Below are 15,061 nucleotides of genomic sequence, written 5' to 3'. Positions count from 1 at the left end.
TAGAGAGTTCGGAGGGGACAGGAAATGCACCTAAATAGAGTTGTGGACGTGATAAAGAGGAAAGACCACAGCATCTTTTAGATGGGCCAGCCTCCCTCATCTGGTTATTTTTAAAAAAGTGCGCATGAGCATGCAGACACACACACACACACACACACACACACACACACTATAAACGAAACACAATACCTAACAGTTTGTTCTACCTCTTCATAACTGGGAGGTACTAATCCAGGTGAACCTATTTTAAGGGCTAGAAAACTGGCTGGCCCAGTTTCACACGCTGCATTACAAATAAAGCAAGAATGTCTCCTCATGCCTGAGCCAGTTTTCGATTTTTTTCTTTCCTTGGTTTGCTCTTATTTTCCATCATTTTACCTCTTGGTGGCCAAAACCAAGCCACCATTCTCACCATATTTTAAGTTCACAAAATTGGAAGGAACAGTCACAACCACCCACAGGCAGAACTTCCTTGTACAAATATATAAGCTGAGACCCAAAGATGTACACAAACCTAGTATAGCGGCCAAGAGCAGACTGCCTAAAAATGTTGGCATGTTGGCAAAATTGGCATGTTGATTATTTTAAATAAAAGTTATGTAAGGAAGGGCCAATGCACAAAGAACACTCTGACGCCCACATCCTACCCTCCCATCCCCACCTTTCTCTCCAGAAAGCGGGAAATAAATCTCCCAGGTGAAAGGTATGCTCCCTGTACTAGAAGGTAGGAGACATCCTTATCACCAAAGATGGGGAATTCAAAGCTGAAAAGGCTGTATGAACAATCCTTGTTACTTCTATGAATTTAGTACCAAATTAGTTTAGGATTCTTTACTAACTGATGTACCTCAACAGAAGCTTCCTTGTCCTGTCAGCTCCTCACAGACTTACTGTCTGTCTAAAAAGTATAAGAACTCCCTGTCTTGGTCATTTCTTTAGGTACTGCGTCTATGCACACGTAGTTAAACTTTGGGATTTTTTTCTCCTGTGAATCTGCCTCATGTCAGTTTAATTCTTTAGACCAGCTGGAAGAACTTTGAAGGGTTGAAAGAAATTTTTCCTCTCCTATATGAGTCAAGTTCACCCAGTAGGAGAAAGAGCTAAACACAGCCCTTCACTGTCAACCAGGTCCTCCTTCTCTAACCCTACCACATTTCTTCCTCTCCCCTGCCCCTCACACTCAGGCTAAAAAGGAAATACAGTCAAAATTAAAAGGACACACATATATATACATTTTAGCTTGACCAAAATTTGAAGTTACTATTTGGTGATGCAGAGTAGACGCAAGATAGAAATTAGAGAGAAATGAAAAACTGAATTTATATTTGGTCAAATAAAACTTTGAGTCATTTTCATCTTCTACACTTTTATAGGTTTGAATTATAGTTATAAGATGATTACCTGCAAATACTAGATGCACTGTTTTAAAAATTCCTCTTCCCACACAGGCATTTATGAAGTAATACCACACTGACAAGTGTTAAGTACATTATGCTCATTTTCTGAAAACGTAGAATAATGTTCTATCTTTTCCTTAAGAGAAATGGGTAACAATTTTGCACTTGGTGTTACTGCTTTTTATTTTATTTTTTTTTTAAAGATTTTATTTACTTATTTGAGAGAGGAGAGTCAGAGAGAGCATGAGCAGGAGGGAGGGGTAGAGGGAAAGGGAGAAGCAGCCTCCCCGCTGAGCAGGGAGCCCCATGCAGGCTCCTGGGATCATGATCTGAGCCGAAGGCAGACACTTAACAGACTGAGCCACCCAGGCACCCTTACCACTTTTTAAAATATATCTAACAGTGTGACACAAAATGCTAGGAAAAAAAAAAAAGATAATGTTTTGAGAAGCATATTTACTTCTACAGCTTTCTTTCTCCAGACCAGACAGCTTACAAAAATGCTCCCCTAGGGAGTATCTGTGTTTTGTTGAGGGGTCCACTTCCTCCTTAATTGCCTTTTTTTTTCCATGACACACTCAAGATTGCCACAGGAGGGAAAGCCGTATATTTTCCTCTAAAGGAATCCGAACCGGGGAAACCCCCAGGAATGCCGTCATACTGACTTAAATACTTCATGAGAACTATCTTATTACTGAATGAAATTATCAACATTTTGGGTTTGTTTTACTTTTCAGCTAACACGATAACCATTTCAGGAAGCTAGGGAGGTTGACCTTGCAGTGAAAATAGGGATGTTGACTATGATTTTAGAGTGGAGAGAGATGGCAAATAAATACAACAAGACTGTGGCTGGCGGACAGAGGCGCTGTACACCCACCCATCCCAGGCATTACTGGGAAGTTAAAACCACTAACCTGGAGAAGAGGATTCCGCATGCCCTGAATTGTGTTTCTTGCAACAGGAGTTCAAATTCACGGTTCTTTTCTCAGGTTGTAAGAAACTTTAGAAAGTTGCTTCCAGAAACTGTGAATGGCAGCTCACTTTGGAAATGAACAGGAAACCCTGTCTTTTGTAGGATTAAGAGCTGTGTAAATGTGCATTTGAAAAGAATATTCTCAGAAGTTCTTAATCTTTTCTATGCCCTGGGAAAGCCAAGGGACCCCTTGATACGGTATGACATTATGAAATTCGTGAAATAAAAACACTGGATTATGAAGAAAACCAATCATACTGAAATACACAAAGTCCGGGCAGTCCAGTAGAGCCTTATACGGACAGTATTTATACATGCTTTAGAGCCCGGAGGCACACTTTTCTCCTTCTGCCTCTGTGGAGTGCACCTATTTGGTTTTTAAAGTTCAATGTAAAATTTTTGAAGACAGAAGAGTTAACAGCACCATAAAGGGTAAAATGATTCAAAACTAAGTTCTTTTTTCTACTGTCTACCTCTGCTAGCACCACAATGAACATGTTAATTCCAACATGAATTTTTAGATGTTACATGTAATAAACACAGGTTGGACTAAATTAGAAACACGGTCATTGGCTTCAAAATATGAAATTTACATTTTTTCAACCTTTGATCAACAAGCAGGAGAACAGTACTGAGGACATTAATAAAATCTACAAGAATGCCTCTGTTGCTCTTCTGCTGGTGACATAAGATGTCCCACGGGGTTTGTAAAAATATGACATTAATAAAAACAGCACTAGACTGTCCCCTTCAGTTTGCGGGTGTCCCTTCATTTTGGACAGCAAGAAGTGAGATAACTATATTTAAGGCACAGCCTCACAGATATGGGTAGAACCAGGAATAAAGTATAGAATGACTTTCCAATTCCTGGCATGTCTCACTGAGGTAGGAGGAAAGGAGGACAGAGAAGAACTCTGAGTGCCCGGCAGTGCATCTGGGAAAGGCTGGAGTCAGCAGCAAACATTCCGCCACTAGGAGCTTCCCCTCCTTACGGTACTGCTCAGCTTGACCCCCACAGACTTCATTGCTTTCATTCACTAGTGCCTGTGGCCCTAATGGTAAGAGGATTTACAAGGGGCCTCAGTGGCTCAGTCATTTAAGCACCTGCCTTTGGCTCAGGTCATGATCCCAGGAGTCCCGCACTGGGGCTCCCTGCTCAGCAGGGAGTCTGCTTCTCCCACTCCCTCTGCCCCTCTTCTCCCTTACTTGTGCTCTCTCCCTCTCAAATAAATAAATTTGTTTTTTAAAAAGAGGATTTATGAGAAATAATGAATAAAAAACACAAGATTTACTTTTAAACTTTGAAGAAATGCACGAGTCAATATTTCAATATTATTTTCATTCCTGAAAAAAAAAACTTTGATTATAGGAACCAGCTGTTCTCCAAAGCTCTAAGGATTGAAAAAAGAAAAAGAAATGACTTTTAGTTGCAAAATGAAAGGTTTACGTCAGGTTGAAGGAAGAACATCCCGATACCAAGGCTGTGAAAGAAAACCTTTCTGATGGTCAATTACTATTATATATTTTCACCATCTTTATACTACAGAGCTGTAATGGTTCAAATTCTATCAAGCATTATCTTGAAGGAGGACTGACGGCTTCCAGGAGCCTGGAGAAGTCAGCAAATGCCAAGGAAAGCAGGGGGGGGGTGACATACCACAGACACAGGACTTAGCTAGGCACCCCACAAATGCAGGCGTACTAACTGTTAATCCAAATTTAAAATGGTGACAACAATTCTAGCAACCAGGACAAGAAGAAAAACAAACCCAGTGTGACGGTGAAGCCTCCTGGGGTAGGTTCCAGCAACTGGTACAGTAAGAATTCAACAGGAGTAAAAGAAAGACTCAGTCCCTTCCCTATTGCACTCCGGCACTCAGGCCAACTTGTAACCACTCCCTGTTCGTTAATAATTACCTTAGATAAAAGGATCTGCATTCTATAAGCTCCTGAATTTCCATGCATTTTTGTTTTAGGTGCTTTGCTTCTGTTTTGTGTTTCTGGGTACTGGGTATTGGTTGTTCCTCTTGAGCATTTCCAGATTTGCTTGCTCCTTTGCTCACTTGCTTTCAAAACCCCCACCCTGGAACAACTCAGCTATTGTAGCTTCTCTGAGTTTGCTCCTAGTGTTTAGCTGGAGAACCACCACATAACCTGGCAGACGGGTTTTATTTTTGGTTCACGTTCTCAACACTCAGAGAGGCCCTGGACGGGACACAGCATCTTTCTCAGTTTCTCTGTGAACTTGCATTCCTGTTCTAGAAAATGGCTTTCTTCTCGAGCTCATCTCTCACCATCGCCCTCCTCCTCTCTGGGCGGGTGACCTCATCTCCCTTCACTAAGAAAACAGCCCCAGAGGGAAGTTTCTTATCTTCCCACCACCAAATCAGCAAACTCCCTGTAATTTTGGGTTCCCCTCCTGTCACACCGGAGGCAGAATTTCTCCACCTGTTACAGACCTGACCCCACCGGTGGCTCTCTGGACACAAAATCCTTCTCTCTGCTGCAAGTACATGATAATCATGCCTTTCTTTTCTGCACAAAACTTTCTCCTAGATGACCTGCCTGGCAAGCCTGTCAGAGTCCCCCTGCTCCATATTCCTCTCCCTCCCTACCTCCATGTTTCTGCCCAGTCAACAGATCTCTCTAGAGGGTCTGTTGCTCACATAGTACTCATGTCTCCAGATCCTCGCCTCCCATCCACCTGCCACCTCCCTTCCACTTCCTTCACACCCTGTCCCCTGCCCTCCACTGAAACTGCTCTTAATCAAGATCACTGATGACCTCCGAGTTTTCAAATGAAGTCACTCCTCTCTCTCCTACTTGCCTGGAACCACTTTCCTTCTTCTGCACCCATGGCATCACCCTAATCCCTGGTCTTAAACCACCCGGCTCCCTTGGTTGCTTTCTCATAGGCTCAGATACAAATGCTCTGCGTGGAGCCCCCAGTTTGAGCCACACCCCGCTCACACCACTCACCTCCCACGCAGGGCTTCTCATCCCTCCCAGAGCCGCTCCTGGTTCATCTTAGCTAACCCTTTCCATCCTTCCACTCCCCAGGTTATTCCCAATTGTTTGTTTGTTTGTTTTTAAGGATTTTATTTATTTATTTGAGAGAGTGATCACAAGTGGGCAGAGAGGCACGCAGAGAAGAGAGGAGGAAGCAGGCTCCCCGCTGAGCCGAGAGCCCGATGCAGGGCTCGATCCCAGGACCCTGAGATCATGACCTGAGCCGAAGGCAGAGGCTCAACCCACTGAGCCACCCAGGCGCCCCGGTTATTCCCAATTGTTGAAACCAGTTTGCTTCCTTTATTATCTGTTTACTGTTTGCTTCATTATTGCTTCTCTCCTTCACGGGGGAATGAACCGTCACTGCTGTATTCACCCAAGTATGCCCCAAAGGTTGCACAGTGCCTAGCCAGTCGTCAGTATGAATGAAAACTTCCTGAATTGGTGATGGAATAAACATGCATTTAGCCCAGTGATCAACAATTCCTGGTTGATATTAGCGTCTGGATTTTTTTTTTTTAACCCAAAAGGTAAAATTCTTAAGTGAAAGAGCACAGATTTTCTAAACTGCTTCCTATAATACCTGTTCTTTTTCTGTGTATTAAAAGGATACATTTTTCCACTATTTTGCTAGGCATGCTATATCCTATATTAATAAAAAACTGGAAATTATTTTTTCCTCATGGAAAACTGTAATTTATGAGTGTTCTTTTCACTCTAATGATAGTTCACAAGGTATTACTCAACCAAACCAATCTGTCAATCTAAAACATAGTAAACAGTAAGAATTTTTCCAAACACTGAATGAATCTCACAAAATGGATTCTTTTCTTTCTTTTCACTGACAGCAGAAGCATCGTTAGTGATGAGGATAAGAAGGAAAAAAAATCCCATATAACTACTGTGAACTTTTATGTATTTTAAATATAAATTCTTAGTGGTCACCACCTCAAAAAAAAAAAAAAATGAAGTACCAAGTAGGGGCACTGAGTGGCTCAGCCAATAAAGCTTCCGACTTTGTCTCTTGATTTTGGTTTAGATCATGATCTCAGGGTCAGGGGAGTGAGCCCTGCACCTGGCTCTGCACAGAATGGGCTTGGGCTTGCTCTCTGCCCCTCCCCCTGCTCTCACACACACTCATTCTCTAAATAAATAAATAAAAATCTTAAAAAAAAAAAAAAAACTACCAAGTAGTAGATTATAAGCAATCATCTTAAGAGAGTGCAATTCGTCTACGGCCATACCACCCTGAACACGCCTGATCTCATCTCTCTCGGAAGCTAAGCAGGGTCGGGCCTAGTTAGTACTTGGATGGAAGAGAGTGCAATTAAATTTTAACTAACCCAGAAACCTCTTTAAATTTTTGCTACGTGGAATCTTCCTAAAATGTTATTAGCATCTTCTTCTAAGGATCAAGGATCTAACAATACTTTGAAGCCATTACCTGAACATGAATTCCCATTATATACTGAAAGTAGGGATTTAGAAGACTGTGTCATGAACTACAGAAATACTCTAGTGTTATCTCTTTAAGATCTAAGTGACCTCAATCAATTTTAAATTCATCTGCCTTTTCTTCATGACAGTTGAATGGAAAGGAATTCAATACCTGTTTGGGGTTTGTGGTATATATACCAAGGGACTAACGGATATTAAGAAATGTTCATTACAGATGTAGGTGTCTACACAGCAGGTCCTCATAACTATATGTACCTTTTGGCACTTTTCCCCAAATTGCTTTTCTATAAATTCTTTAAGATTTGTTTTAAATTACTTTTCCCAATACTTGAACCAAATACATGTAAAAAGTCTACAAAAATGGATTACTCTCTTGTTTCAATAAATTAAAAATGCGAAGAAAACTAAAGATACTATGAGTCTGTCTGCCTCTAGCCTATCCCAGACAGACATAACCTCTTCTATAATGACCCACTCAGAAGTCAGCAAGAATACCTCCTTCCATAAGGGGTCTCACATCCCAGCTTACTGTCTCAGTGCTACACTCAACCAGCTCATCTTGTTAAAGCTGTGGCCATTCAAGTGTGGAGCCAACGGGAAGCTTGGTAGTTCACTGACTGAAATGCAGCTCCTTGCTGACCCGAGTTTCCAGCAGCCCAGCTGCATCCCGCAGTCAAACCTGCCCCACTCTGTGTTAGTTACTATGAAGTTAAGCATATGCACAATAAGCCATTTTGTAAGTAAAGTTGGCTTTCAACCCTGAAAAGTACCTGGTTTACCATAAGCTCTTGGATTGTTTGGAAAGGTAAAATAATAACGATTTATTTAAACCCACGGTGAGAGTAACCACTTTGAGACAAACACTTTAGGCCAACTTCCAGGATTAATAAGAATGGGAAAGAGCAATAGGCTCTGTGGGTCATACTTAGAATATTCTAAGAGAACGTTCTACTACCAAATCAAAGTAAAAAGCCTTTGGTAAAATTAGTATTTACATAACTCATAATGTTGTCTATTTTATATTTTTGGCTAAAACTTCATATTCTTTATTTTCTTGAAGTGACATATATCCATATAAAATGCCACATAGTTCCAAGACAAGCAATTATAAGTCACACTACTTTTCCAATTGTTTTTTAAATGGTTGTGCAACTTCCTCTATTATGTTAATCAGTAGCCCAGTTATAAGAGCAGAACAATTGAGTTAATATGGAATTGGGTTGTGTATTTTCTGGTTCTTCCCCTATGATTTTTCTGATGTTAATAAAAATTAGAATAAGCGGAGAGCCTTAATAGCATGCACCAACATTGAAAATATAACTCAATCAATTAATCACTTGAAGCATACAAAATGCATGAAAACGGAAATGGTAAGTCTTGGGCATTAAACCATTTCACTTTTCGGTATCTCTCTTTTCACAAAGTAGAATGTAAATACCTGCTCCGCTAACATACATGGTTATTGTGGGAATGAAGTTCTTAAGCAACCTCTTTATAACCCACAAAACACTATGAAAATGAAAGGTATTTTGGGGACAGCACCTGGGTGGCTCAGTTGGTTAGGCTTCTGTCTTCGACTCGGGTCACGATCCCAGAGTGCTGAGATCGAGCCCCAAATTGGGCTCCATCCTCAGTGGAGAGCCTGCTCCTCCCTCTGTCCCTTCCCTTGCTCCTGCTCTCTCTCTCTCAAATAAATAAATAAATAAAATCCTAAAGAAAGAAAGAAAGAGAGAGAGAAGGATAGAAGGAAGGAAAGAAAGAAAGAAAGAAAGAGAGAGAGAAGGATAGAAGGAAGGAAAGAAAGAAAGAAAGGTAGTTTTTGTTGGCCTGCTGATATGTTTTCTGACTGAGTAATCAAAAAACAAATTGTAAGGTAAATAGTAAAATCAAAACCTAAGCAAGATAAGCTAAGTACTGTATATACATGAGTTTTATGTATTGTAAGATCATGAAATTACCCAGATGATGGATATTTGCTTTCTAATTCGGAACCTCCTGTTACCTAAAACGCCTGAATTTCCCTGCACACTCCAGAAGTCAAGAAAATGGGGAAGAAGATTAAGGACGGGATCAGGTCTTCACTTCAGCTGACGCTGAGAAGAGAGTAAACAAGAAAACTGGGAGCAGCCTCTCCTCTCTATCCCAGCGGCTGTAAAACGCGGATAAGGATCGCATACCAGCTTGCTGAGTTTTTCTCAAGTCATTTAAATTCATTAAATAAGTAATTAGACTGGTAGTGTAGCCTTCCAAATCTGCTTAGGGTGAGCCCTGAATTATTTCAGCTTATTTTGTATTTGTACAAAGGGGAGATAAACTGTATTTTCAAAGAACACTGTAAGGGTGAACTAAGAGAGAAGATCAAAACACCTACTCAGGGAGCAAGCATAGCTTCAGGTTGGCGCATCTCTTTTCTTCTCAGGCAGGTGATGGTATCAAACGATCAGAACAGGATTTGCTCTATTTTCTGTCTTCTTTGGAAAGGATTCCAGAACCAACCAAACTCTGGGTTCCCTCAACTGTCACTGCCCTAATCGTCCACGAGTAGGAGATGAAGAGATGCTGATAATTAAACTCATTTTCTCTGAGTCGGTTCTTGACAAGACTAGGCAGTATCTTTCTTACAAGAGCTTCAGTTTCTCTGATTTTGCAGACTATGACAGTCTATGAGAACAAAAATGACTTGCTTTAATTTATCTATGCATCTCACCCAGCTTCAAGGAACAGGTTCCAGGCAAAATAAGAACAATCTTCCAAAATTGAGAAAAGCAGTAGTAGAATTTCTACCTCCAGTTTAACATTTAACCTTTGCTATTAAGACTGCAAACACTTCAAAATTATTGAGGACCTTAGGGGACTTGGATTAGGTGAATTATTTCTATTGATATATACCATATTAGAAATTAAAACTGAAAAATATTTAAAAATCACATCAAAAAAGGCAATTCATAAACATAGACACACCAGTGGCCATTATAAAATTGCCCAACCTTATTTCTGAACAAAGTGTAAATTTAAACAAGATACTGTCTTATACAACAACTGACTAAGTTTTTGGATCTGTTGTTGTTTGTTCTCTTGGTGTGATTACACAGTGTTAGAGCAGGGAAATTCTCCTCTCCTATATGGCTTATAAACTGATACAATTTATTTCAAGGGTAAAATGGCAAAAATAATTCCATGACATGCTGTTAAATATTTCTGAGAATCCTCCAAATACTCTATTATTATTATTACTCTTATTTTACAGTTGAGAAAAGAATGTTTTGAAAAACAACTGGCTTATAATCTCACAACGTGTAAGTAGTGGAGCTTTTTTTAAAACGTGGGCATACAGTTTTAAGAATCTATCCAAAGGAAGAACAAAGATGAGTACATACATTTATATAAAGGGTCTTAACTGAAACATTACTTATAATAGAAAACTAATCCACCTAAACATCCAACAATTTATAATCAGCCAATGTAACATTTCCACAGGCTAAAAATTACATCATGGTGAGAACGACTCCTGCTCACGGATGGACTGCCATTACTTGTACAGCACCTGACACATAGTAGGGACTCAATAATATTTGTTTCAGAGATGAATGAATACAAAATTATACACGAGTATAAAAAATCACGTTTTAACAGAAAATTTCATGACTGAGAGTAAGCGTGTTACAAAATGGCAGAGTGGTATGTGAAACTAGTGAAACAAGGAGGCCATTGGACAAGGTGACTCAAATGTCTCGGTGGTCTATATTAGGCAAACCAAAATCTAAACCAGTCTAAAAACTGAACCTACAAAATTGAAATGTAAGGACAGCCAATCACAAACAGCCAACTAGCCTTTAAACTAAAGACAATAATTTCGTTAGGTTGACTCCACTTTCTTTACAAAAATCTCCCCTTGGAGATCCTGCCAGGGAAGCACTTCTATCCACTTCTGCTTGGCACTGTCCCATCCCAATCGAGTTTTATTCAAATAAACTCTTAAAATGTTTGATAGGCCCCAGTTTACCTTTTAACAAATACCATAGTTTTGTAAAATCCACATGTGGGTGCATATAGAAAAATGCCTATAAGTATAAACAGATGTATATACATGAATTCGTGTCTCTTTGTCTCTGTACTGATGCATAACAGTTACTCAATAAATATTTGTTGAAATGGATGATTGACATAAATGAATGACATAACAAGAATTATCCCTTGAGGGGATTATAGGTCATTTTTTCCTTTCTTCCTTTGCAATTTTCTATATCTAAGGAAATCTAAACAGTAAAGGAATTATCTTTTTTTTTTTTTAAAGATTTTATTTATTTGACAGAGAGAGAGAACGCATGCGAGCAGGCAGAGCAGCAGAGGCAGAGGGAGAAGCAGGTTCCCCACTAAGCAGGGAGTCCGATGTGGGGCTCCATCCCAGGACCCTGGGATCATGACCTGCGCCGAAGACAGACACCTAACTGAGTCACCCAGGCTCCCCAGGAATTATCTTTGTAATGAGCAAGAGTATTATAAAACAATCCTATTGGGAAATATTATTAGGAATTGTGGAATGAAGGCAGTAAATACAGACATTCCATAATCCAATAAAATACAACTTGTATCTTATTCTCCTATTTGTTTTACTTACTGCATTCAGTAATAAAAAATATCAGATGTTACAGAAAAAGTCGGCTTAATATTGTGCAGTTAGTTATTAGACGACTTGAGTCAAGAATCTAGGTCACTTGGCTCTCAGGAAGATAGTTTTTTCCGTTACATCAAATTGGTTAGAGCTCCAGAACACTAATAAATAAATGACACTATGGGCACTGCAATACTCACCGTGCAACAGTTCTTTTCTTTTCTTTTTTTTCTTAAGATTTAATTTATTTATTTGACAGAGAGAGAGAGAGAGAGAGATCACAAGCAGGCAGAGAGGCAGGGAGAGAGAGAGGAGGAAGCAGGCTCCCCGCCGAGCAGAGAGCCCGACACGGGGCTCGATCCCAGGACCCTGGGATCATGACCTGAGCCGAAGGCAGAGGCCTAACCCACTGAGCCACCCAGGCAACCCCATGCAACAGTTCTTAAAAGCAACATGATTTGCTAATTATTTGATATTAGCAGAAAACTCCAAAGTTCTAAAAAATACTACATGTTCATGTGACATGAATTGTTTCAGAGCGTATGTGATCTTCCTACTGGTCTATCCAAATTTGTAGATAGATATGTGTATTGGACAGCATACGTGTATTATTCAGGGAAGGGGTCTATAGCTTTCATAAGATTTGTAAAAGGGTCTGCAAGTTAAAAAAAAAAAGTTGAGAATATCTAAAGCTATGAAGTCTGCAAGCAAGAGGAGGGAAACAAACTGAAGGTAAATAAAAGGCTTATGAGAGGAAAAAGAACCACAGCTAACTCTGTCTTCCTCTTTTTTATTCCTGGAACATGTTTTAATATGCAAATCATTTAGTTTCATGATTTTGCTTTCTAAGTAGTAACACCAGGAAAGATAATGATGGGTTAAAAACACGGGCCAAATTATCTCTACGGAATGAACTTTATCAAGCCCTAGGAAATCTATTTAATAATTTTCCTTCTTCTAATTAAATGCAAATGCAAAATACTTGCAAAGTATGCATCTTTTTGACACTGTAAGTCACTACTGGGGTATTTTGCATTTATGTTAATTAGAAAAGGAAAATTATTTAAAAAGGTTTCTTTGTTTCTTGTCGCATAAAAAGTGCTGTCCTTTCAGGAAGTTTGCAAAGCTGCTTTGGACAAATGCAGAATACACACTTCTCTGTGCATTTCACAATTGTTGCTTAATTTAAAATTTAACTCTTCCTCAGCTCAATGACAGAAGCAAATACTTTTTTCTTATGCCAACATCAAACTGGATTGTCAAGGTTTAGGGACCTCTGGAGGAAAATTTAAAAATCCTTAACAGGGTTTGTTTCACTACTATTCCCTGAAAATATCTCTTGGGCTCCAATTCCAAATTTCTGCAACAAATAGAAATGAAACACAATACAAACTCTCCTTGAACTCAAAGGTTATATATGCAAATATAGTAAATGAGAATTGATACCCATCCAAATAAGATGCTTCTAGTATACTCTTCAATTGCCTTAGCTGAATAAATGCTAACATCATCAACTATTGTGAAGAGCATGTCTTGTTCTAGCTTTTGAGATGAAAAATCATTTTTTAACGCTACCTTGACTATAAGTTGTAGGAACTTCAGATATGTTAAGCCACTCTTATTCCAAATCCAAATGCCCTTTTAAACTTCTTTTTCTAAAACGAAATGACCAAAATAGCATTCACACTCAAAACTTAACTTTATTATTGGCTCACATCTTTCTCAGCATCTAGTCGGGAGCTCTGTCCTCCCAGCACGTCAAATAACTGAGGGCAAGGCGAATCGGCACACCAGGCGGTGTACACGTCTCTTTTCAACATTGTCTTTCGTTTTGCCCAGCACCGCAGCGTATGAAACACCCAGGAATGTTTTGCATAAGTAATCGTTAACCACTATTTTTCTTTCTTTCTTTCTTTCTTTCTTTCTTTCTTTCTTTCTTTCTTTCTTTCTTTCTTTCTTTTTTTAAGTAAACCGTCACGGAACCCACAAACTCCACCACCGCTAGCAAGGCACAAGGGCTGACAAACAGCACGCTGCTCAAGTCTGGGATGGGTCACCACGGGGTGGCATCACGTGGAGCTCTCAAGGGAACCAGCTCACCGGCAACGCTCGCTTTCTTTCGGGGGCTCTAAGTTAGGGACACCCCTGATCGTCCCACTCCCCTGCACCGTCAGACCCCGGAAAGCAAGCTGGCACTTGTTAGAAAGACATTAGATTCCCTGACCTTTGTCTCGTTCCCAAAAGGCAGAGGAGACGCAGACTTGGTCAAGCAGAGAATCCCAGGTGTGCCTCCGTCCCTTCTCCCTGCCAAGTAAGATACAAACTTAAAACAGCTCAGGAGGATGGGGGGTGGGGGGGAGGGAAGTGCAGTGGGGCAAGAGTAAATATATTGCTTACTGTTCCCAGAGTTACATGAGATGCTTCTGGCTCCTTTTTGCCTCTAGCTTTCAGTCGGGATCCTTTTTTCAGCTGGGACTACAGCGAAGTTCAAGTCCAATCCTTGCTAGGCGGGGCTAAAATGTGGGCTGGTTTCCTTTAGACTTTGCGGCTGTTTTTAAGGTGGAATGAAAGAGGAAGCGAGGGAAAGCAGTATTCAGGAAGAAGCGGATATCTTAAATGTAAATGTTTACTTATCAGCCTGAAGTCACAAAACGTGCCTAAAATGATCTGTATATTAACTGGTGTAAATCACATGGATACTCCTGGAGGTGTCTGTGTGTGGCAGCGCGACTTGTCCTTAAGCCGTCACTGCTTCTTCCTCTTTCCTTCCCCCACAAGAACAAAATAGAAAAGATGAATAACCTAGAGCATTTTTGCCTTCTTTAAAAAAAGCAAAGTTTATAACAAGCCCAAAATAGAAAATCTGTACATTCTGAAGATGACTGATATAAGAGCGCTTTAAAAAAAAAATCTAATCTCTTCAAATATTTCCTCCCCAAACTCAGAACACCTGATAATCCATTGTTTGTAAATTTAAGATTAAAGGCATACCAACAGTGGCTGTAATGCATATTCTGAGATAGAGAAGGAGAGATCAAATCACATCGAATTACAAGTTGGCAATCCAAATTCAAACACCCCATATCACTGTAATAAAGGTGTACAGTCTAAATGTATCCAAATGCCACAGGAATGGATCAGTGTCTTTCAAGATTGATGTATTCATTCAGGATAGCTTGTTTTCAAACACGGAATCTTAGAATTTTGTGTTTAATTAGATGCTGGGGGTATTCTCCTAGCTCTTTTATAACACTGTCAAAGAAAGTATTTTCTGCAGATTCCATCATTAAGTCTGATGGGTTGTCTGCTTTCTGTTGCCCAAGAATCAACTCCTTTTTCTTTTTCCATAAATTCAACCTGGTTTATTATATATCTCTCCTTCCTAAAAAAAAAAAAAAAAAAAAAAAAAAAAAAAAAGGCCTGTAGTGTCTCATGGGATCCAGATCTTTTGGTTTTCAAAGAAGACCCCGAATTTTTGAAAGGTAGGGTATGTTCAATAGGGAAGCAAAGAGCACACTGCTATTTTTGGCCCCTTCCCCAGACACAACCAGTGAAAGATGTGTTTTACAGGCATGTTCCTCCTAAGACTCTGGCAAGAAAGACTCTTTT

At 39.8% G+C, this 15,061-nt stretch overlaps 1 protein-coding gene across 1 annotated transcript in view; it reads right to left on the bottom strand.

Annotated features, from left to right (window-relative positions):
* PLA2G4A (phospholipase A2 group IVA) overlaps positions 1-13,976 on the bottom strand; it is a 169,895-nt gene extending 155,919 nt beyond the window's left edge. The window contains exons 1-2 of the mRNA XM_047705424.1: positions 13,850-13,976; positions 13,677-13,756 (exon numbers count right to left, since the gene is read on the bottom strand). The gene's annotated coding sequence lies outside the window, so the exon portion shown is untranslated. The remainder of the gene's footprint in view (positions 1-13,676; positions 13,757-13,849) is intronic.
* Positions 13,977-15,061: the final 1,085 nt, after the last annotated feature.

Source organism: Lutra lutra, chromosome 15, assembly GCF_902655055.1.
Source record: "Lutra lutra chromosome 15, mLutLut1.2, whole genome shotgun sequence".
In the NCBI taxonomy this organism is placed as follows: Eukaryota; Metazoa; Chordata; class Mammalia; order Carnivora; family Mustelidae; genus Lutra; species Lutra lutra.
Note: the sequence above shows the minus strand (reverse complement) of the source record. Positions and strands in the feature narration are given on the sequence as shown.